General features: G+C 45.5%; 1 pseudogene; it reads right to left on the bottom strand.

Annotated features, from left to right (window-relative positions):
- Positions 1–17,568, bottom strand: part of LOC115150244 (voltage-dependent L-type calcium channel subunit alpha-1D-like) — a 131,304-nt pseudogene extending 113,736 nt beyond the window's left edge.
- Between the last annotated feature and the right edge of the window lie 7,226 nt (positions 17,569–24,794).

The following is a 24,794-nucleotide window of genomic DNA, read 5'->3' as shown; positions in this document are numbered from 1 at the left end:
GTATCACAACCGGCCGTGATTGGGAGTCCCATAGGGCGGCGCACAATTGGCCAAGAGTCGTCCAGGTTTGGCCGGTGTAGGCCGTCATTGTAAATAAGAATTTGTTCTTCGCTGACTTGCCTAGTTAAATAAAGGTTACACGTAGGAGGATAGGTTATTGGCCATTTGGTTTACAACCTCCCATGGAGGGACTTTCCCAGCGCGCATGGATCATTTCCTTCTTAATAAGCTTAAACTTGTCATTAGATTTTGATATTGTTGTTCTCTCTCATTATTAGTCCCCTGGCTACCTTACATTTTTAGGCTTTGATCACTCTTTTGTTGATGAGAATTTTCCTGCAATGCAGAATATTCCAAACTTGTAGTGTATTAAAGGTTTAAAAAGGCTTCTAAAGTTTGTAATTTCCACTTAAGAAATGTCAGACTTGATTTGCCCTAACAAAAATGTATAAACTCCTACAAAAAATGGCTACATCATAATTCACATTTCCTATTGCTGCAGGATTATTTCTCTGCAATAGCAAACAGGCTAAAATTAAGATCCTACATCTGTATAGCCCAAAGTCATTTTCACAGAATATTGAATGGAGAGAAAAGGGAATATATGGGAATATACGTTTTTTTTAAAACAGCTAGACACAAGATAGTTATGGAGTGTCCATTATATAAAAAACAAAATGCATAGGTTTAATCTATAGCATCCAACAGAGAGATAGAAACTATATTTTCTGACTGGACATTTGCGCTGCTTTGGTAGAATTCTCCACTCTGTCTGGCCTACATTCCTCTATTGCGTTCTGTATATGAGATATTTATTAAAAAAGGATATAGCAAATATGAATAGGCAAATTACTTGGAAGGTCAATTGTGTGCTGCCCTGCTGTACGCTGCGAGACTCGTTATTTACTGCGCACCGCCAGTCAAATTCAAATAGACTAAACCATCGTCTGTCACATCCCGATATGGTCACCATTGACGATGGCTCAGATTCAGATTCAGATTCAGATCAACTTTATTTTCCCAGAAGGGGGAAATTAATTTGGCTGTCGTAGACAGACGACGCTATCGTAATATAGCCCAACCCTATTATTCACTACCCAAAGTACATAAACACATTAGCGACAAATATCAACAAACAAAAAACGGGAGAATTAATGTAAGGGCCAGTGCGGTAGATGGATAAAGACAATACCAGGGCTCTGGACAATTTTAACTAGAGCTCTGATAAAAAGTTGTGCATATGCAGGGAACTGGGTGCCATTTAAGATGCAGACAGTCTGGAGTTTCTGGTGGCGGCCGAGCTGAGGCGGTGGTGGGAGATTCCCTGGTACTCTGAGTCCAATATGTGATATATATAACGACATGTCTAATCCTCAGCATGGCCTCTCATGCGTGGCTAAGTAGCAGTCAGAGGCCAGGCGGGTGGGAAGGCATGAGGATGTAGTTGAGGGTGTGTGTGTTTCCGTATATGTGTGCGTGCATGTGGATCTTTCAGTCAGCCCAGCAGTTGCTCATTAGCTGCCATTTAGATACATACCCACCCACCCAATCCTTCCCTCACACAACAATACCACCATCTCACAGTTGCTGTGCACAGTGAAAGCTATACGTCTGTGGAGTGACTTCATAGCCACTCTACAGAATACAGACATAACATAAGGTGTACTGAAGCCTACATTTATATTACATAGAGTCGACTTTTAGTATGACACTAGAGTTTGTTTCCCTATGAGGTTGAACCAAGATGGCGCCGGAAAACAAGGCTGACGTTTTACATATTCCTAACCAATTGTCTTTTTTTGTTCATTTCTTGTCATTGTTTGTAACTTATTTTGTACATAATGTTGCTGCTACCGTCTCTTATGACCGAAAATAACTTCTAGACATCAGGTCTGCGATTACTCACCACAGACTGGCAGAATCCTTTTTTTACTTTAACGAGTCTGACGAGCCCGATGATGTAACGCCCTGGCCATAGAGAGGGGTTTTTGTTCTTTATTTTGGTTAGGCCAGGGTGTTACATTGGGTGGGCGTTCTATGTTCTGTTTCTATGTTTTTGTATTTCTTTGTTTTGGGCCATGTGTGGCTCCCAATCAGGCACAGCTGAAGTTCGTTGTTGTTGATTGGGAGTCACACATAAGTGCATGTTTTTCCATTGGGGTTTTGTGGGTAATTGTTTCTGTTAGTGTTTGCACCTGACAGGACTGTTGGCTGTCGGTTTTCTCTTTTCTTGTTTTTGTATAGTGTTCATGTGGTTCAATTAAATATTAAATGATGAACACTAACTCCGCTGCACCTTGGTCCACTCTCTCTCACGGCAGTCGTTACAGAATTACCCACCAACAACGGACCAAGCAGCGGAGGAAGGAGCAGCGCCAGGAGGAGCAAGAATCCTGGACCAGGGAGAGAAAAGACTGGACATGGGAGGACATCCTGGACGGCAAGGGATCCTACACTTGGGAAGAGATCCTGGTCGGAAGGGATCGCCTCCCATGGAAACAGGTAGAGGCACTCAGAAGAGTGGAGGCAGCAGGAAGGAAGGACCAACGGCAACGGTATGAGGGAACACGGCTGGGAAGGAAGCCTGAGAGGCAGCCTCAAAAAAAAATTGGGGGGGCACATGGGGAGTGTGGCAGAGTCAGGTTGGAGACCTGAGCCAGCTCCCCGTGCTTACAGGAGGCAGCGCAGTACTGGTCAGACACCGTGTTATGCGGTAAAGCACACGGTGTCCCCAGTACGCGTGGAGAGCCCGGTGCGCTACATCCCAGCTCCTAACATCTGCCGGGGGAGGTTGGGCATCGAGCCAGGACTGGTTGTGCAGGCCGTGCGCTCTAGACCTCCAGTGCGTCTTCTGGACCCGGTCCGTCCTGTGCCTCCTCCTAGGACCAGGCCACCAGTGGGTCTCCCCATCCTGGTCCGTCCTGTGCCATCTCCCAGGACTAGGCTTCCAGTGGGTCTCCCTATCCTGGTCTGTCCTGTGCCTGCTCCACGGACCAGGCCTCCAGTGGGTCTCCCCATCCTGGTTAAGCCTGTGCCTCCTCCTCGGACCAGGCCTCCAGTGGGTCTCCCCATCCTGGTCCGTCCTGTGCCACCTCCCAGGACTAGGCCTCCAGTGGGTCTCGCCAGTCCGGAGCTGCCAGAGCTGCCCGCCAGTCAGGAGCTGCCAGAGCCGCCCGCCAGTCAGGAGCTGCCAGAGCCGCCCGCCAATCAGGAGCTGCCAGAGCCGCCCGCCAGTCAGGAGCTGCCAGAGCCGCCCGCCAGTCAGGAGCTGCCAGAGCCGCCCGCCAGTCAGGAGCTGCCAGAGCGGCCCGCCTGTCAGGAGCTGCCAGAGCGGCCCGCCTGTCAGGAGCTGCCAGAGCGGCCCGCCTGTACGGAGCTGCCAGAGCGGCCCGCCTTTCCGGAGCAGCCAGAGCGGCCCGCCTGTTCGGAGCTGCCAGGGCGGCCCGCCTGTCCGGATCTGCCAGAGTGGCCCGCCTGTCCGGATCTGCCAGGGTGCCCCGCCTGTCCGGAGCTGCCAGAGTGGCCCGCCTGTTCGGATCTGCCAGAGTGGCCCGCCTGTTCGGATCTGTCAGAGTGGCCCGCCTGTTCGGATCTGCCAGAGTGGCCCGCCGGTCTGGATCTGCCAGAGTGGCCCGCCGGTCCGGATCTGCCAGAGTGGCCCGCCTGTCTGGATCTGCCAGAGTGGCCCGCCTGTCTGGATCTGCCATCGCCGCCCGCCAGCCGGGCGCAGCCATCGCCGCCCGCCAGCCGGGCGCAGCCAGGGTCGTCCGCCAGTCGGGCGCAGCCATCGCCGCCCGCCAGCCGGGCGCAGCAAGGGACACCCGCCAGCGGGGCGCAGCCATCGCCGCCCGCCAGCCGGGCGCAGCCAGGGTCATCCGCCAGCCGGGCGCAACAAGGGTCGCCCACCAGACCTTCGGCGCGGCCAGGTGCGCCACCTATGAGGGCGACGCCAAGGGTGGGGCAGAGGCCACGTCCTGCACCTGAGCCGCCGCCGTAAGAAGGCCCACCCGGACTCTCCCCTTCAGTGTCAGGTTTTGCGGCCGGAGTCCGCACCTTGGGGGGGGTACTGTAACGCCCTGGCCATAGAGATGGGTTTTTGTTCTTTATTTTGGTTAGGCCAGGGTGTTACATTGGGTGGGCGTTCTATGTTCTGTTTCTATGTTTTTGTATTTCTTTGTTTTGGGCCATGTGTGGCTCCCAATCAGGCACAGCTGAAGTTCGTTGTTGTTGATTGGGAGTCACACATAAGTGCATGTTTTTCCATTGGGGTTTTGTGGGTAATTGTTTCTGTTAGTGTTTGCACCTGACAGGACTGTTGGCTGTCGGTTTTCTCTTTTCTTGTTTTTGTATAGTGTTCACGTGGTTCAATTAAATATTAAATGATGAACACTAACTCCGCTGCACCTTGGTCCACTCTCTCTCACGGCAGTCGTTACAGATGCGAATGATATACCGTAATTTCCGGACTATTAAGCGCACCTGAATATAAGCTGAATTTAAAATTATTAATTTTTTTTAACATAAATAAGCCGCACATGTCTATAAGCCGCAGGTGCCTACCGGTACATTGAAACAAATTAACTTTACACAGGCTTTAACGAAACACGGCTTGTAACAAAAATAAATAGGCTTTATTAACGAAACACGGCTTGTAACAAAAATAAATAGGCTTTAACGAAACACGGATTGTAACAAAAAATAAAAATTAGCAGTAAGCTTTAGTTGTCTTTTTGCACTGAGTCAATTCCTCACGCTGCTGTTTCCAACGTCTTATCATCGACTCATTAAGACCAAGCTCCCGTGCAGCAGCTCTATTTCCTTTTCCAACAGCCAGATCAATCGCCTTCAACTTGAAAGCCGCATCATATGCATTTCTCCATGTCTTTGCCATGATGAGGGTGACAAAATGACTACCGTAATCAGAATGATGGGAAGTTTGAGAGCGCTCGATTTAATCTAAACAGTAAACAAAAACGTTGTTTGACCGTAACCCATTCGGCAATTTCATTCGTCTAATGAAAGCTTTATGCCGCCAAAAAACTGAGCACGTCACAGAATGTGTTTTTTTGGGAAAAAAAATTGAAAGCGGGAAAGATCCATATATTAGCCGCGTTATTGTTTAACTTGTTGGGGCTAGGGGGCAGTATTGAGAATTTTGGAAAAAATATGTGCCCATTTTTAACTGCCTCCTACACCAACTCAGAAGCTAGAATATGCATATTATTGTTCAGGTTTGGATAGAAAACACCCTAAAGTTTCTAAAACTGTTTGAATGGTGTCTGTGAGTATAACAGAACTCCTATGGCAGGCAAAAACCTGAGAAGGTTTCATGCAGGAAGTACCCTGTCTGACAAGGTGTTGTTGTTCTTGCTTCTGTTTATTGAAGAGTCAGGATCTTAGCTGTAACGTGACAATTCCTAGGGCTCCAATAGGCTCTCAGAACCCGGGAAAAACCTGAACGATGACGAGGCAGCCTCAGGCTGAAACACAGAATCCCCTTTTCCAAGTGTCACATCAGAGGACAATAGAATTAGGCGCGTGCGCGATTTGCCCCCGCGGAGTATTTTCTTTCGGCTGTTTAGCTAATTGCAGATTCCCGGTCGGAATATTATCGCTTTTCTACGAGATAAATTGCATAAAAATTGATTTTAAACAGCGGTTGACATGCTTCGAAGTACGGTAATGGAATATTTAGAATTTTTTTGTCACGTTCTGCGCCATGCGCGCGACCGTGATTTACAATTCTGATAGTGTCTAGAACGCACGGACAAAACGCCGCTGTTTGGATATAACGATGGATTATTTGGGACCAAACCTACATTTGTTATTGAAGTAGAAGTCCTGGGAGTGCATTCTGACAAAGAACAGGAAAGGTAAGACCATTTTTCTTACAGTAAATATGATTTTGGTGAAGGCTAATCTTGCCGGGTGTCTAAATAGCTAGCCCTGTGATGCCGGGCTATGTACTTAGAATATTGCAAAATGTGCTTCATCCGAAAAGCTATTTTAAAATCGGACATATCGAGTGCATAGAGGAGTAATGTATCTATAATTCTTAAAATAATTGTTATGCTTTTTGTGAACGTTTATCGTGAGTAATTTAGCAAATTGTTAGTAAATTCCCCGGAGGTTTGCGGGGGGTATGCTTTTTCTGAACGTCACATGCTAATGTAAAAAGCTGTTTTTTGATATAAATATGAACTTGATTGAACAGACATGCATGTATTGTATAACATAATGTCCTAGGTGTGTCATCTGATGAAGATCATAAAAGGTTAGTGCTGCATTTAGCTGTGGTTTGGGTTTTTGTGACATTATATGCTAGCTTGAAAAATGGGTGTCTGATTATTTCTGGCTGGGCACTCTCCTGACATAATCTAATGTTTTGCTTTCGTTGTAAAGCCTTTTTGAAATCGGACAGTGTGGTTAGATTAACGAGAGTCTTGTCTTTAAATAGCTGTAAAATAGTCATATGTTTGAGAAATTGAAGTAATAGTATTTCAAACGTTTTAAAAATCGCGCCACAGGATTCAACTGGCTGTTACGTAGGTGGGACGAATTCGTCCCGCCGGTCCCATAGAGGTTAAGCCGCGAGGTTCAAAGCCTGGAAAAAAAGTTGCGGCTTATAGTCCGGAATTTACGGTACTACTTTCTCAGGAACAGGCCCAGATCCCCATGATTTGCGTGAAGAGAAGGCGGAGGAAAAGGGGCCAGAGGGTGGGCTGCCTTCTGAGAATTCGTAGGTGATTGAACAAACCCCCACTTCCTTCCATTCTGCTAGCAAATGTGCAATCTTGAGAAAATAAAATCGATGACCTACGTGGAAGCTTAAACTACCAACGGGAAATTCAAAACTGTAATATCTTATGCTTCACAGAGTCGTGGCTGAACGACGACATTATCAACATACAGCTGGCTGGATATACGCTGTATTGGCAGGATAGATCAGCGGCGTCTGGTAAGACAAGGGGCGGTGGACTATGTATTTTTGTAAATAACAGCTGGTGCACGATATCTAAGGAAGTCTCGAGATTTTGCTCGAGTATTTCATGATAAGCTGTAGACCACACTATCTACCTAGAGAGTTTTCATCTGTACTTTTCATAGCTGTCTACATACCATCACAGACTGATGCTGGCACTAAGACCACAATGAATGAGCTCTATTCTGCCATAACCAAACAGGAAAACACTCACCCAGATGCGGCGCTCCAAGTAGCTGGGGACTCATAAAAAGCTCTCCCTCGCCCTCCATTTGGCAAATCTGACCACAATTCTATCCTCCTGATTCCTGCTTACAAGCAAAAACTAAAGCAGGAAGCACCAGTGACTCGGTCAATAAGAAAGTGGTCAGATGAAGCAAATGCTAAGCTACAGGACTGTTTTGCTGGCATAGACGGGAATATGTTCCGGGATTCCTCTGATGGCATTGAGGACTACACCACATCAGTCACTGGCTTCATCAATAAGTGCATTGATGAAGTCGTCCCCACAGTGACGTACACACCCCAACCAAAAGCCATGGATTACAGGCAACATCCGCACTGAGCTAAAGGCTAGAGCAGGGCTTGCAAACCATTACAGACTACAAAGGGAAGCACAGCCAAAAGCTGCCCAGTGACACTAGCCAACCAGACGAGCTAAACTACTTCCATGCTCGCTTGGAGGCAAATAACACTGAAACATGCATGAGGGCACCATCTGTTCCGGAAGACTGTGTGATCACACTTTCCGCAGCCGATGTGAGTAAGACCTTTAAACAGGTCAACATTCACAAGGCCGCAGGGCCAGATTTATTACCAGGACATGTACCGCGAGCATGCGCTGATCAACTGGCAAGTGTCTTCACTGACATTTTCAACCTCTCCGATTCTGTAATACCAACATGTTTTAAGCAGACCACCATAGTCCTTGTGCCCAAGAACACTAAGGTAACCTGACTAAATGACTACCGACCCGTAGCACTCACGTCTGTAGCAATGAAGTGCTTTGAAAGGCTGGTCATGGCTCTCTTCAACACCATTATCCCAGAAACCCTAGACCCAATCCAGTTTGCATACCGCCCTAACAGATCCACAGATGACGCAATCTCTATTGCACTCCACACTGCCCTTTCCCACCTGGACAAAAGGAACACCTATGTGAGAATGCTATTCATTGACTACAGCTCAGCGTTCGACACCATAGTGTCCTCAAAGCAAATCAATAAGCCAAGGACCCTGGGACTAAACACCTCCCTCTGCAACTGGATCCTGGACTTCCTGACGGGCCGCCCCCAGGTGGTAAAGGCAGGTAACAACACATCTGCCACACTGATCCTCAACACAGGGGCCCCTCAGGGGTGCGTGCTCAGTCCCCTCCTGTACTCCCTGTTCACTCATGACTTCACGGCCAGGCACAACTCCAACACCATCATTAAGTTTGCCAATGACACAAGAGTGGTAGGCCTGATCACCGACAACAACGAGACAGCCTATAGGGAGGAGGTCAGAGACCTGGCCGTGTGGTGCCAGAACAATAACCTCTTCCTCAACGTGATCAAGACAACGGAGATGATTGTGGACTACAGGAAAAAGAGGACCGAGCACGCCCCCATTCTCATCGACGGGGCTGTAGTGGAGCAGGTTGAGAGCTTCAAGTTCCTTGGTGTCCACATCACCAACAAACTAACATGGTCCAAGCACACCAGGACAGTCGTGAAGAGGGCACGACAAAACCTATTCCCCCTCAGGAGACTGAAAAGATTTAGCATGGGTCCTCAGATCCTCAAAAGGTTCTACAGCTGCACCATCAAGAGCATCCTGACTGGTTGCATCACTGCCTGGTATGGAAACTTCTCGGCCTCCGACCGCCAGGCACTACAGAGGGTAGTGTGTACGGCCCAGTACATCACTGGGGCCAAGCTTCCTGCCATCCAGGACCTCTACACCAGAGGAAGGCCCTAAAAATTGTCAATGACTCCAGCCACCCTAGTCATAGACTGTTCTCTCTGCTACCGCATGGCAAGCGGTACTGGAGCGCCAAGTTTGGTCCAAGAGGCTTCTAAACAGCTTCTACCCCATGCTATAAGACTCCTGAACGTCTAGTCAAATGGCTACCCAGACTATTTGCAGTGCCCCCCCTTTACACCACTGTTACTCTCTTTTGTTATCATCTATGCATAGTCACCTTAATAACTCTACCTACATGTACATATTACCTCAACTAACCAAACCAGTGCCCCCGCACATTGACTCAGTACCGGTACCCCCTGTGTATAGTCTGGCTATTGTTATTTTACTGCTGTTCGTTAATTACTTGTTACTTTTATTTCTTATTCTGGCTCATATTTTTTTTAACTGCATTGTTGGTTAGGGGCTCGTAAGTAAGCATTTCACTGTAAGGTCTACACCTGTTGTATTTGGCGCATGTGACTAATAAAATGTTATTTGATTTAATCATCATTCTACCATATGAACATAAGATAAGGTGTAATGTAGCCTACATACCTACACTGAGTGTACAAAACATTAAGAACACCTTCCTAATATTGAGTTGCAGTTGTTGACACAAACCGGTGCGCCTGGCACCTACTACAATACCCCATTCAAAGGTACTTTGATCTTTGGTCTTGCCCATTCACCCTCTGAATGGCACACATATACAATCCATGTCTCAATTGTCTCAAGGCTTAAAAATCCTTCTTTAACCTGTCTCCTCCCCTTCATCTACACTGATAGAAGTCAATTTAACAGGTGACATCAATAAGGGATCATAGCTTTCACCTGGATTCTTCATGGGAAGAGCAGTGTTCCTAATGTTTTGTACACTCAGTGTATATGCTACGTAGTCAACTTGAACCATAGTTAACTCCAGGGCCATACATACTTTATATACGGCCCCGGTTTACTCCCCAGAACTATCAGATCAGATCCCCTGTTACATTTCATCTGTCTTTTATTCATTTTCATATGGTGGCCCCTGCAGGAAATGAACTAACAACCCTGGCGTTGCACGCGCCATGCTTTACCAACTGAGACATACAAGACAACATTTTTGCCTTATACTCATACTGATATGAGCATCACAATCCCCTCACTAAGAAGATGCACTTTTCATCCTCCTAACAACATGTAGTTTAACACCAACCAAGATTACACAATAGTGTAGCACAGACTGTATTGTCCCTGATGACCTACTTTCCTCCGCCTATGCACCACTGTGCAAACAAATACCCTGGGGTCACCCTCCTGGAGGTCACATTAGCAAGCATTACACCACACTTCTTCTCTCAAGTAGTACATCTTGGTATCTTACAGTAGAACGTCTTCATACAATCACAGCATTACTGCAGTATAAACCCCACACATCTTTTAAAGCAGTAGTTGTGTTGAGTTTTACAAAACTTGACAGCTTCAACACTAGCCTTCTATCACTCTTACACCATCCTACTTCTGTCTGTCTGTCTGTCTGTCTGTCTGTCTGTCTGTCTGTCTGTCTGTCTGTCTGTCTGTCTGTCTGTCTGTCTGTCTGTCTGTCTGTCTGTCTGTCTGTCTGTCTGTCTGTCTGTCTGTCTGTCTCTCTCTCTCTCTCTCTCTCTCTCTCTCTCTCTCTCTCTCTCTCTGTCTGTTTCTCTCTCTCCCCCTCTCTCTCTCTCTCTCTCTCTCTCTCTCAGACATAACATTACGAGAACATCCAGCAGTCCGCTCTCTCTGCAGGTAGACATACGATCTCTTCATGAATCATTAAGCACTCCAGCTAAATTCTGCTCATGTACGAATCCAAATGTCTGTTGTCTCGCCAGTGGACTTTGCACACACTCTCATACTCACTCTCAGCTGTAGAAGCACTGCTTTGAACACTACATCACCCATAATTCATCAACCTACACAGACACACTGTCAGACTAACATGCACGGGGAGCATAAAGAGCGGTGGTGCAGAGATGGGGATTTCTAAAAATAATAATCTGAATGAAATTCCGGTGCACTGCAAGAACAATGTGACATGACAAAGTAGGAATGAAAGGAGCATGGAGATGATTCTCTATGTAGCCAAAGCTTGGACTCATAGTCTCTGTGGTTACACAATAACAATATTCAAAGGGGATATACACACATCAACACATCCCCAGCATACATCCAAAGCAAGATATCTACATGTATTATACATAAATAACGTATGACCATTGAACAGCAAAAGAACGGCCATATATTCCCTTTAAACATGTCCTGACAACCCCTAGTCCTACAACCAGACACAGCCATTACAGCTGAGCAGGGTACGGCATAACAACCTGAAAACAAACTGAGGGTATCTTCTGTCCTACAGCACCTCCATAGAGACTTCAATGACACCATAAGTCATCTGCACCATGAATGATGTTACTGTCAGAGTACACAGCAGCAAACCCAAGCAGTGATTCAGAGTAGCAGCTGAAAACAGCAAAGCACAGAATTCTCTAGGCTCTGGGGTGAAGTGTCCCTGAGGTACAGATCTAGGATCCCCTCCACCAATCCTAACCTTAACCATTAGTGGTCAGCATCTAGGGGCAACTTCCCCCTACAGAGCACAATAGAGGTTAAAGGTATTGCAATGGGATTCGAAGGTCATGGGGTTAATTAGGGGAGTCAGGAGTAATGTTGACATACGAATGTACTCACCAGGTCATGGTTGGTGGAGTTGGAGTCATCCTGAGGGAAGGGGATGTACACAGCTAAGGCCATACAGTTGGCAAATATAGCAATTAATATAAAGATATCAAATGGCCTGGAAGAGAAGGTTAAGGGGAAAACATCAAAGCAGTGGATCACATAAATATATTCACAGTGCCAACATGTGATTACTTCCTGTTCAAAGTATAGTCATCAAACACAGATAGTTCTAGTCAAAGACATGGAAATTACAGGAGCAAAAAAAGTCAGAACAACATTCAAAATGCAACTTTGCAATTCAGCACCCATCTAAATAACATGAGATAATGTGCCTTGTTATCACGGTGTTCTGATGACTGTGTCTTCTGGAGCAGCAGAGTCCCAGCAGAGGCTGACACACACACAGCTGTGTCTTGTCACTGAGTCACCCTCTGTTATTACAAGCCCCACCAGTATTTTCGGATTTAGGACGTGGTGACTTTCACTGTGCCTTGGGAGGCAGCAAAAAATGACTTTGTTAAAAAAATAAATGACCTCCAGTTGACTATTCTCTAGCATGAACCGCTGAAAAAATACAAAGTGTAGAATGATTCACACCTCAGTGGCTATAGCAGTCAAATAATGTGTTTTTGCATTCCCTGCTGCAGTATGCTACCTACGCTAGAACAAACTGATTCAAAGTAAACGTTGACTTGCTGTTTCACTTTCATATTCTGTGTTGGGTAGTGAGTCACAGGCTGCAGTGAGATTAACATGAAGCAGTGTCTCTCGTCTAGTTGTACTGGAGTCTGAGGGGTAATGGAGACAGGATACAGTCTCTCCACATGGCTAAGTTAAAGCTAGGCAGCTACAGTTAGGCATGGGCTAGGTGCAACTCAGAGTTAGCCAACTGTACTGTTCAGAAGTAAATCAGGAATTGGTGCATGATGGTTCTTCTCATGTACTCACATACACATCACACACAACGCAACACACACTAAAGAACACGACATAGATTACTGACATCCAGACATACCCCCCCTCCACACACACACACACACACACACACACACACACACACACACACACACACACACACACACACACACACACACACACACACACACACTGTGGTCCTTTGTAAAGGATACTTCCACTCCACCAGGCTGATACAGGCTCTTCGTATGGGGTTGTTAAGTTTGAGGCAGAACAGGGCCCTGGCAGGCCTGGTGTTGGCGTTGCTGCCCTGCTTCTTGCTTTTGGCGTACTGCGCTCGCTTCTTTTGTGCCAATGCGCCCACCGGGACGGTCGGCACCGGGACCGGGGCAGCCGTGGGGGCAGCTACTGGAGCTGCGACCGGCAGGGCGACTGGGGTTGCAGCCGGGGCTGTAGCCAGGGCCACAGGGGCAGGCCCGTTGGCGCTCATGGTGTGGGCGTGGCTCTGTGGGGCGTGTCCAGCAGCATGGATCTGCCAGGGGAGAGGGCGTGGCTAGAAGTGGTGCACAGAGCTGTCTGACCAATGGGCTGGCAAGTCACCAGGGGGAGGGACTCTGGTGCTGCTGGCATAATTTGCCTCTGAGAAAGATAGAAAGGAACAAAGAGTGGTTACCAATCCATACTTTTACATAAAACTGATCAATGATCATCACTAGCTAACATCATTAGTAGCAGGTTACTGTGGTGACTTTGTGAATAATGTTAAAAGGTAAACAACAAACATTAACAGTGGAGTTTCTGATTCAGCATCACAGACAGAAACGATTCAATCCCCACAATCTGACATTCGGAACCACAAGACAGTGGACAGCAGCCATCTCAGGTGAAGCTGCAGCAATGTCGATGGCCACTGGGAGAATCACTTGAAGATAAATAGGCTACAGGAAGGCCTCCACAGGAATCAGTCTACCCAACAAGGAGCCTGAATGGGAAACTATGATGATTGATAGACTGTTTCAGCCATAATTGATTTCAAACGTTTAACTTCAGTATTGTTAATAATAGGTAATAAATTGACAAAAGATGAAAATAGACTTCTCCAGTGATCCCTTGCCATTCAACAGCTACCCCATCCAGAACCACTACTTCATAATAACCAACAAGCCTCATGCCACTGATCTCAGGGAAGCCATTGACAAACTCAAAACCTAACTCTTATTGAAATTATTGCTACTGTGTTAGATGCGATATAGGTTAGGCACTAATGATGCATTACATAGCAGTAGGATTTTGTTAGTCTTCCTCATATCATTTATCTTCCAATTGCTTGGCAGCGTTAGTCAGTGTCCTCTGTTGGAGGACATGCATGTGTCAGTGTCAGTTATGAAATGTTGTCACCTTCATGACCATGCAGGGGGTAATGAGATGAGCTCACTCCTTCAGCCCAGCTACACAGTCACACAGAGCTATCTTAGAGGTTGTGAGTGTAATAACACTGTAAAAATACATGAATAGTACTATTAACACTGTAATAACACAGTAATAACTAAATAATTCTGTCTGACAAGACCAATAATCAAATCTACCTTATTAAAGGGTAGCAAGCATGAGTAGTTTTTACTCACCAAAGTAACAACACAGTGTGGTCAAAGACTTAGTAACATAGTTGTAGTCACGATCTGGTTACCTATAACTACAAACATAGTTATGTATTTTGGTTATTACATATTTATGAACTTATTTCCAGATATCTTCTAAACTACCCACAATGCACTATTTCTCAATGTCATATGGAAAATATACTCTGTGCTACCGAGTTCATATGCTAGCTCGTTAGCTAGTTCAAGCTGGCTAATGTTAGCATCCTCATGCTTGTCACGGACTTTGTGGCTGTGTTAACCCGTTTGCACGGCAGGCTCTGGTGCCTTCTTGACGTGGACTTAAAATGAAAGAGAAAATCATACCTGCTTGCTCTAATTGTGTAGTACCTCATCTGTTCTCCTTTTTGTTTTGCAAATTTCTTAGCATGTTCTCTATGAAGTAGGTTACAGGAGTTTTGCTACTTTTTCCACCTTGGTTTAGTGCTAGCGCGCTAGCTGACTGACATCTGGAATCTATCTATTTTGGATTTTTATCGCTATATAGCTATTCGATTTCCCTCACCGACTCTCCCTTGGGCCAGTGAAGCGCCCGCCTCCCCTTCGCTTTGGTAGCTAACTCAGCCTGCACCCTTTTCAAAGTTTTACCATCGGCTGGGCCCCAGCTATCAATCTGTAAGTCTCTGCTCTCTCTGCTTTTGATCTGCGGTTATGTTTTAGTTGTGTTGTGTTAGTTGTGTTCTAGCTGGTCTCCAGTTGTTGGGCTCTGGCTTGCTGATAACCGTGGCGGTTGGCTAGGAGGACTAGGCTAATACTTAGTTGGCTAAACAGCTAACATTAGCTGGCTGGCTGGCTAGCTTGCTGGCTAAGATAACGGCATATGGCTAACATTCTTTAAAACATTATTTAATAGATGGTTGATGTTAGATGGCGTTATGTATTTCCAAAAACTTTGGCTTACTTTAATGTAGCTGTAAGCTAGGGGTTGATAGCAACTGGCTGATTCATGCCATGCTAACATAACGTTAGCAGGCTGGTAGGGCTAATGTTAGCTGGCTAGTTGGCAAGAAACCTTGCAAGTTCATTTGTAACAATAAATTCATAAAGTATTTGCTTGTAAGTTGGCTGAAAATGTAACTGAAACCAGTAGTCATGAGTGCAAACGATTTGGTTGAATTTGAAGTTATACATTTGAAGTTATTTCTGTTGGAATTTACATTATAGGGAATAGGCTGGCTTGCAAATCCATATGTTACATGTGGCTACGTGTGTCCTCCATATTACGTCACACCCCGTTAAAACATTTTCCGACATGACTTCAGCATTTCATGTAATAGCTCGAAAAATAGAAAAGGCGTGGTGTAACTTTGGTGTAACATTGGGACTTTTGATGTGTATAATAATGCAAATCCATATGTTACATGTGGCTACGTTTATTCTACCTACCCTTTAATCATCTTATTACACATGGTAAGAGTTGTTAATCATTCACTTCACAGTGTCAGCAAAATGACAGGCATAGCTAATGCTGGATATCTGTTGAGTCTCATGATTGGAAAATAAGGAGAGAACCATCTCCCTCTCAAAATAGGTAAAGCGCATCAATTACATTTTTGGACACAATAAAGAGTTGAGTGAAAAAGAGTGGTTAAAACCGAAACGCACAGGCAAAGCTAATACATCTATAAAAATGTACACAATGTTGCATTATGAGGATACAAAGTTAAAGCACTAGTCTATCAAAGAACGTTAGCAAGGCACAAGACTAGGATATGTGTCTGGATGATGGACTCGACCATGTCATCACAACAATGAGGGGACACAGTCATATTTGTAAACAACCGAAATTATTTTAAACTGAAAAATGCGGCCATACATATTAAAATATCACCACAGATGACATGCTGCCCGAGCCAAAAACACAGGGATAAGCTGTGTGAATTCAAAGCTGTCACTCTAATGCATCACTTGGTCAAATCAGTTGTGTAAGTCCTTGAACTGCGAGTGCTAGGCCCCGCAGAGAAAACAAGAAGAAGCTGAAAAAGGTCATATTGCCTGAATATTCCTGAGAGCTTATAAAATCTCTCAAATTCCGTGGATAATAAGGATAGAGCGTTACAATCATCTTTGTCATAGAAAATAAACACATTAATGCAGAAAGCACCAAACGTTAGCCTACACTATTAGAAAAAAGGGTTCTGCAGCTATCCCCATAGGATAACCCTTTTTGGTTCCAGGTAAAAACCCTTTTGGGTTCCATTTAGAACTCTCTGTGGAAATGGTTCTACATAGAACCCAAAAGGGTTCTACCTGAAACCAAAAGGGGTTATGCAAAGGTTTCTCCTATGGGGACAGACGAATAACCCTTTTTGGTTCTAAATAGCAAAAAAAATTCTAAGTGTAGTGTTGTCATTCATCCTTACTGTTTTCATTTGCTGTCCATATGGAACTGTATCCTATGCAGAAGAATAGGCTACATCAATATTCATTTGATAAATGTCCAAGTAACATTGATATAAATCGATTCGTGACACTTGAACAATACCCTTCACCAAACGTGTCCGTATTTCTCCTTGAACACACTGAGGTAGGCGTAGGCCTATTTCGTCAAATCCCAAAATAAAACGGTGTAAAATGACAGCCCGGCTCTAGGCGCTCATTGTAGAAATGGAGCAATGCATGGCCGTCAGATAGTCCTCGCGATCAGAAGAAACAGCTGGCGTTATTGCTAAGTTACAATGGGTTACACCGCTCACTGACGGTCGCTCCGGTCTAGGGACACGGTCTGGGGTATTTTGCCCGGCGTTTGATTCCGCGCAAAGAATTCTGTGAAAGGATACTAACGTAGTCACCGAACTTCGGTCCAAATGACAAGCATGTATCTTGTTCAGTAGGCTATTGATATTGTCATGATAAATGTGAAATAGTCTTCGCAAAAGCTATTCTGAGATATGCTCAACAAAATAGCAGGGAATATGAAGGACAAACTTGGCAATACGGTTTTTTAAAAATGAAATGGACACTGTCAATTAGTTATATTGTTCTGGTATAGAAATAATGAAAACAAACGACATTTACAAAAACCCTTTAAAACCCGGTGTAGCTAAGCTAACATGCTAATTTCAGACCCTATTCCATGCAACAACAAAAAACGTACCTTTTCTGAAGACGTATTATTCGGCAGATACCTCCGTGTTATCCACTCTGTACAAGGAAATTCCAGAGCTTTTGCGGCCGAAAAAACGCAAGTCCAGTCTCAAACGGCGAATTAAAATTCATTAGCTTCAGGGCAGGAGGGACACATGCATTAATTAAGCCCTTCCATGTTGACGGTGGAAAGCAGGAGACAGGAGAGTGTGTGCGCGACAGAACAGAGCATCCTAGTCCGCTGCGCAGCGCTGCCTGCCAGTTTATCGTCACGGCGTCAGTGAACAGTGAAATGAGCACATCAGAATCAGAGCCCTTTTCCTTCTGGCTCTGTGTCCCTCCTGTTCGTGCACAAGCTTCTCTTCATTTACATGCCACGGAAAAAGTAATCAACAAAAGAGACATCATGAGTATATAGCCTACGTCTAATTAGGTATAGTCTAGCATACTTTTAATAGATTTTAATTTAGAACCTCAAAACTATAATCAACCATCTCAATTTGGGAGGCAAGTATTTTGACACCCAAATATTGCCAAACCACTGGCACAGTGACACTAGGAGTCCTCTGATTTCATTGCCTTGATTAACTTAAACTGAAGGTTCATGTTGATCAATCTTTGTATTATCAGTCAAATCCCTCAGATTCATTTTATGAATGAAAAATGATAAATTCCAGCTGACATGGTCCAAGTGGCATGACCACATGACATATTGGAGAGAGGCTTAAGCAGCATAGTCCAGCCATACTGTGCATGGCCCGCAAATGTAATCCCCTATTCGCCTCAGACGGATAGCCTAGAATTTAAGTGACCTTTAGTGTATGTCATTCAAACTAAAACTGCCTCAGCAGCCAGAAAAGAAAGCGAAGTTGACAAGTGTTGGAAGTAAAAGTGGACTCAATGGGGACGCGCACAGCAGTGATGAAGCAACCCATGCCATGACCCCTTTTTGGTTTGGACTGGGAATTCACTCAACTCTCCTTGGAAATGTTGGGAAATGTCTATTGTCAGACACAGTAGACCGAACAACTGAGCTGTTGGAACTGAAGCCTATTCTACAACTCATCTTATTTACTAGGGAGGCGATACATGTGTCACTAAAGACATTCACAGCCACCAAAATGTAAATAATTTCCACAAGAATTTGAATGAATGCCCACAGGCAGGCCAGAATGGTTGTGTGTGGCAATAACAGCTCCAGTGACCATCGATTATATGCAACACAAGGCTCCTTATGTCACGCCCTGACCTGAGAGAGAGGGTTTGTTTCTCTATGTGGTTAGGTCAGGGTGTGGGGTGGGCATTTTATGTGTTATTTTCTATGTTTTGGCCGGGTATGGTTTCCAATCAGAGGCAGGTGTCTATCGTTGTCTCTGATTGGAAGCCATACTTAGGCAGCCTTTTTCCACCTGTGTTTGTGGGATCGTATTTTTGTACTGCTCGTTATTAGCCTGCAAGACGTGACGGTCGTTTGTATTTGTTTATTATTTTGTTTAGGTGTTCTGATTAAAAATAAAGATGAACACTCACCACGCTGCACCTTGGTCTAATCCTTTGGACGATCGTTACAGAAGATCCCACCACCAAAGGACCAAGCAGCGTGGGCCGATGGACTGGACATGGGAGGACATCCTGGATGGCAAAGGATCCTGGATGTGGGAAGAGATCCAGGCCTGAAGGGATCGCTTTCCATGGGAACAGGTGGAAGCAGCAAGGGAGGTACAGCGACGTGATCAACAGGCAAGGCAACAACGGAGGCCCGAGAGGAGCTTGTACCGTGTTATGCGGTGATACGCACTGTGTCGCCAATGCGTACTCACAGCCCGGTGCGCTCGGTGCAAGCTCCTCACCGTTGCCGTGCTAGAGTTGGCCGTCAGCCAGGAAGAAGTGCGCTGGCTCAGCGTATCTGGTCTCCAGTGAGTCTCTACGGCCCAGGTTATCCTGCGCCTGCTCTACGCACGGTACCCCCCGTTCACCAGCACAGGCCAGTTCATCCTGTACCAGCGCTCCGCCCTTGCCGGGCGATAGTCAACATCGAGCCAGGACGGGTTGTGCCAGCCCTAAGCGCCAGACCTCCAGTGCGCCTCCAAGGCCCAGTGTACCCTGTGCCTGCTTCGCACACTCTCCCTCCAGTGCGCCACCATAGCCCAGTACGTCCTGTACCAGCGCTCCGCCCTTTCCGGTCGATAGTCAACATCAAGCCAGGACGGGTTGTGCCAGCCCTAAGCGCCAGACCACCAGTGCGCCTCCCTAGCCCAGTACGGTCGGTGCCTGTTTTGAGTACGCGGTCCTCAGGGCATCTCCCCAGTCGGGTGAGACCGGTTCCAGCTCCCCGTAGGAAGCTTCCAGTGATGATCAATGGTCCAAAGCCTCCAGTGATAATCCATGGCACGAAGCCTTCAGTGATGATCAATGGTCCGAAGCCTCCAGTGATAATCCATGGCACGAAGCCTCCAGTGATGATCCATGGCCCGGAGCATGTAGGGATGATCCATGGCACAAAGCCTCCAGTGATGATCCATGACCCGGAGCCTGTAGGGATGATTCATGGCACAAAGCCTCCAGTGATGATCCATGGCACAGAACCAGTAGTGATGATCCATGGCACGGAGCCTGCAGCGACGGTCCCCAGTCTGGAACCTACAGAGACGCTCTCCAGCCTAGAGCCTCCAGCGACGCTCCTCAGCCTGGAGCCTCCAGCGACGGCCTGCAGCCCCGAGTCTTCAGCGACGCCTGCAGCCCCGAGTCTTCAGCGGCGGCCTGCAGCCCAGAGTCTTCAGCGGCGGTCGGCAGTTCAGAGCCTCTGGCGCTGATCCACGGTCTGGTTCCTCTGGCGACACAGAAGCGGGGGGATCAGCGGGCGGTGTGGGGGCTACGCCCCGAACCAGAGCCTCTCCGCCAAGTATAGATGCCCAACCGGACCCTCCCCTATAGGTTCAGGTTTGCGGCCAGGAGTCCGCACCTTTGGGGGGGGGGGGGGGGGGGGAGGGGGGGGGGGGGGGTACTGTCACGCCCTGACCTGAGAGAGAGGGTTTGTTTCTCTATGTGGTTAGGTCAGGGTGTGGGGTGGGCATTCTATGTGTTATTTTCTGTTTTGTTTTGGCCGGGTATGGTTTCCAATCAGAGGCAGGTGTCTATCGTTGTCTCTGATTGGAAGCCATACTTAGGCAGCCTTTTTCCACCTGTGTTTGTGGGATCTTGATTTTGTATTGCTCGTATTTAGCCTGCAAGATGTGACGGTCATTTGTATTTGTTTATTATTTTGTTTAAGTGTTCCAATTTAAAATAAAGATGAACACTCACCACGCTGCACCTTGGTCTAATCCTTTGGACGATCGTTACACCTTATCATGTAACACAGGGTCAAGCAGCAGTAGCCCAGCCTGTATTCAGATGTAAATCTATTATGCCACATTATACATGTAAACATCAAGGAAACAGACCTGTTTTCTCTCCATGCATATAAAAAGGACTAATTGGCCAGCTATCTCTATGCCTGCCCTACATCAGCATGACTGTTGAGGTGATAAAGTAGTTTATGGGGGTGGGGTTATATCCTGCCTGTTTGGCCCTGTCCAGGGGTATCATCGGATGGGGCCACAGTGTCTCCTGACCCCTCCTGTCTCAGCCTCCAGTATTTATGCTCCAGTAGTTTATGTGTGCAGACACTGTTATCCAGAGTGACTTACAGTAGTGAATGCATACATTTCATACATTTTTTTATTTTTTATTTTTTTCATACTGGTCCCCCGTGGGAATCGAACCCACAACCCTAGCATTGCAAACACCATGCTCTACCAACTGAGCCACACGTCTTATCCAGTGTCCTGTGTGAACTTAAGTATGCTCTCTCTAATTCTCTCTTTCTCTCTTTCTTTCTCTCTCTCTCAGAGGACCTGAGCCCTAGGACAATGCCTCAGGACTACCTGGCATGATGACTCCTTGCTGTCCCCAGTCCACCTGGGCGTGCTGCTGCTCCAGTTTCAACTGTTCTGCCTGCGGCTATGGAACCCTGACATGTTCACCAGATGTGCTACCTGTCCCAGACCTGCTGTTTTCAACTCTCTAGAGACAGCAGGAGCGGTAGAGATACTCTCAATGATCGGCTATGAAAAGCCAACTGACATTTACTCCTGAGGTGCTGACTTGTTGCACCCTCGACAACTACTGTGATTATTATTATTTGACCATGCTGGTCATCTATGAACATTTGAACATCTTGGCCATGTTCTGTTATAATCTCCACCCGGCACAGCCAGAAGAGGACTGGCCACCCCTCATAGCCTGGTTACTCTCTAGGTTTCTTCCTAAGTTTTGGCCTTTCTAGGGAGTTTTTCCTAGCCACCGTGCTTCTACACCTGCATTGCTTGCTGTTTAGGCTTTTAGGCTGGGTTTTTGTACAGCACTTTGATATATCAGCTGATGTAAGAAGAGCTATATAAATACATTTGATTTGATTTGATTTGATCTTTCCATACACACTAAATTGAGTTTCTTGGTAGCCTGTAAGGCATTACGGTAAAAGTTGACTTTAGTGCTATGCCTATAGCATAGCTTGCTGCCTACATGATATCAGTGTTGTTTAACGCCTTTACAGTATAAGGCTTATAACACCTTTATGAAAACTATAAGTGTTACAGTGTTACACAAGCATCAAATTCAATAGCTGATTACAAGCAAATCAGATAATGATGCTGTAATGATTATGATAAATGGTCCCTAACTATCAAGGTGTTATCTTAACATTGATTGCCATTGCCTCCTATGCCCCCTGAAGAAGGGCTCACACCCAAAACGTTCGTGCAGCAATAAAAATATGCTCATTTAAGTTTATTCACAGGAGTCCTGTCCTATTTCTGTTCTTTGGATTATATACGAGGATACAGCACCCAATCTAAGTTTATATAAGGTGGAGAAGAGCACATTATTTATCCTTTCCCTAGCAAGTAGGGTCAGGAGTGTTCCATAGTCACATGGTCAGGTAAAACTCAGCCCTATTTATTTACTAAATAATCATAATTCACACACTGTGACAACTCTTTCCAACCATCGTTTTCACATCCCCTTCCAAATTAGGCCATGGTCCAAATCCCCTCTATGGTGAATTTCATAGCATTGCACTGTAGCCTACATGAACATATTCCTACTCCCACAGCTTGTGTATAGTATCGTGACGAGGCAGTAAGGCAATACCGTCCTGCTTGATCTGCTTTCACACTCATGGTTTCTCTCCCATTACAGCTGTTCTGTTCTAGTCCTATCAGGATCAGCCACCTTCTGTTCTGGAATATTCCTCTGTAGCACTGGTCTCTTTCCACTTAATGCAGTTTCTAGAATATGTCCTTGTTGGTCGGAATTGACATTGGCTATGGAATACAGCTATACTGCCAATGCTACTGTAGGATGTTCCAACTATTGAACTGTTTCTGGAATATTCTGAAAATGCCTGTAGTGTAGGACAGTATAGCTGTAACATTTCTCTGAAGTGCAGAGTATTCCTTCATAATGCACAATAATAAACAATACACTCTACCCTAATCTATGCACCACACTATTGATTAGGGAATTCTTGAGACACCCCCATGACTACCAGTGATGTTCACAGTTTCACACATTTCCCCATACAGTGGTATTCCAATAAGAGGCAGAATTGCCCAAAACTGTGGGGTCTGTGCCAGCTGCTTAAGCCCAATGAGCAGGTGACATGCTTAAAAAGGGGAGTGTCTTACTCTCAGGCAGTATAATTATAATTGTGAACATGCTAATGAGTCTAACTGAGATGAACAGGCACACATGCATGCACGCACGCACGCACGCACGCACACACACACACACACACACACACACACACACACACACACACACACACACACACACACACACACACACACACACACACACACACACACACACACACACACACACACACACCCCAGGATGCAGAAATAAGTCCATCTCTTGATGGATTTCAACAGTACTGTAATTCAGTGTAACAATTCTACTGTGTAAAGTAACACATCACCTGTGTAGATGTCAGCACATCTTTCACTTGGGTTACACACTTGCTGAGTGATGCACATACACCTCAGGCAGGACCAAACCCTTCCATGCCCGTTACACAGGTGGTGTGTTCAGTGATGTGAAACGTTCTGAGCACTGCAGATAGAAATATAATGAATAAGGCTGACACAATTCCCTATTCTATCTGGAAAACCATCATATCTGTTCTACACAATACATTTCTATCGGAACAATCTGTAATATCCACCAGAACGGGCCCAGGAGTTTCTCCAAACAGCAGGTTGTCATTTATGCCTATTTATGTCAAGCCTCAAAACTCCAGTGCACCTGCCTGTCACACACACACAAAGCTGACTTTTATGAAATAGTAATGAGGACATGATACAGGTGACCCATAAGAGACCCCTACACCACCCTGTTCTGGAATTTATACAAATATAATGTTCTCTCTTTGTCAGACTAGACAGGAAAGAGCTGGCTCAGGCGCTCTAATATCTGTTGGGAAGGATATGGTCCAAAACGGTTTGAGCCTTTCTGACATCAGAGACATATTCACTAGGAACCAAATGTAAGAAAGCTGTAGGTTCAAATCAAATCAAGTTGTATTTTCACATGCGCCGAACACAACAGGTGTAGATCTTACAGTGAAATGCTTACTTACAAGCACTTAACCAACAATGCACTTTTAAGAAAAAAAGTGTTAAGAAAGTATTTACTAAAATAAACTGAAGTAAAAAAAGAATACATTTTTTTTTTAAGTTTTAAAAAACAAGAAAAATAACAAATAATTAAGGAGCAACAATAAAATAACAATAGCGAGGCTATATACAGTGGGTAGTGGTACAGAGTCAATGTGCGGGGGCACAAGTTAGTTTAGGTAATTGAGGTAATATATACAGGTAAAGTGACTATGCTTGGATAATAAACAGAGAGTAGCATTACGCATGTTATGGAAATCTGAGGGAATAATGTTGCTCTATTGATCCCTTTAACATCTGGAATAATATTACAATGAAAAACACCCTCAACAAACACCAATTTTCCTGGAAACAAAACACCAAGACAAAAGAAACATCCACAACGTGTCTTATAACAATAGTTGTACACAATACAGTGTATATTAACACAATAGATTAAAGTAGAATCCAATGATCTCTTTGGTTGTAATCTATAATCTAAACAGATATAACCAATGAATTTGTCCTTACTAGGACTGTGGTCAGTCAGGTCCATACACTATCAACATATAACAGTCTATCGGAGCTAGAGAGCTATTAGAAACCTTGTCTAACAGTTAACAATTCAATACAGAAGAAAAGCTTCAGCTTTACCTGTAGGTCTGAGGGGAGTGAGGAAGACAATGGAGCCTCTCCTCTTACTCTTCCTCCCGGCGGCGAGTGGAAGGGGAGGGTGAGTGCACCGAGATGAGAGGTATTACCCAGGCTCCCGGTAAGGTTCCTGGTAGTAATGGCAGAGGGAGG

Source organism: Salmo trutta, chromosome 16, assembly GCF_901001165.1.
Source record: "Salmo trutta chromosome 16, fSalTru1.1, whole genome shotgun sequence".
Taxonomy (NCBI): domain Eukaryota; kingdom Metazoa; phylum Chordata; class Actinopteri; order Salmoniformes; family Salmonidae; genus Salmo; species Salmo trutta.
Note: the sequence above shows the minus strand (reverse complement) of the source record. Positions and strands in the feature narration are given on the sequence as shown.